The following is a 948-nucleotide window of genomic DNA, read 5'->3' as shown; positions in this document are numbered from 1 at the left end:
GGGCGGGGCTCGGTGGGCGTGGGCTGCGGCGGCGGGGGCCTGGCAGCTTGCCCCGCCCCCCGGCCCAGACGGCCTGTGCGCGCTAATCAGCTTGAACAGAAGCTGCCCCTCGTCGGAGCTCCAGGGGTAGTAGAGTTTTCAGCAGGTGGGAAGTTAAAAAGTAGGCAAAACGTTTTCTCGAGGGTTATCTTGGTGGAGGACTGAGGAAGACCTCACGAGGATACCGTGGACCCAGTTAATTAGGCAGATGATACAAAGAGGCACTATATTTTAATGAGTGATAAATATTGCCACACTATCATTTTCGGAAAAAATTAAAACGTGACAATTACAAAATAGAAAAATGTGTCAAATATTTTATTCAACTACTTATTAAATAAGTCAAGTTCAAAAGGTCATGTAATAAAGCAATGTTAGAATAAGATTGCTAAATAGGAAATTGGGTACTGTGCTCCAATGACTCACCCCTAAGTTTCTGAGCCTGGAAACTCCCATCACCACTAAAGAAAAAAAAGAAATTCCATTTATAAGGAATTCCTGAGAGCGACTTAAAATATTTATGGTGGCAGGCCTCTCTACATAGTTGGGAGATAAATAGCAGATCTAAAGGCAAGCAGAAACAATGTCATTAGATCTAGTGTGGCAGGGAGTCAAATGTCATCTCTCTTCCTCTTTCCCTCCCTCTTCCCCTCTCTGCTGCTTATCTACCTCTATTTTTCAACTCATTTTTTTCTCCATATTGGATTCTTTCTCAGATGGGCTCTTCATGATAGCCCTCATCCTGGGTAGTAAGGACAACCTCTAGGGGAAGTTTATGCCCCTCATTCATTCCTGTCAGTCCTGAAAAAGGATCCCAACTGACAAGCTTGATCGCTCATCTAAGGCAAAAAGAGTTACATTATATGACCGACATGGAATGGAGGATGCTGATGTTCCCAAAAGAAGAGG

The sequence above is a fragment of the Suricata suricatta genome, chromosome 6, assembly GCF_006229205.1.
Source record: "Suricata suricatta isolate VVHF042 chromosome 6, meerkat_22Aug2017_6uvM2_HiC, whole genome shotgun sequence".
In the NCBI taxonomy this organism is placed as follows: domain Eukaryota; kingdom Metazoa; phylum Chordata; class Mammalia; order Carnivora; family Herpestidae; genus Suricata; species Suricata suricatta.
The sequence above is the reverse complement of the archived record's forward strand: the minus strand, read 5'-3'. Positions refer to the sequence as shown.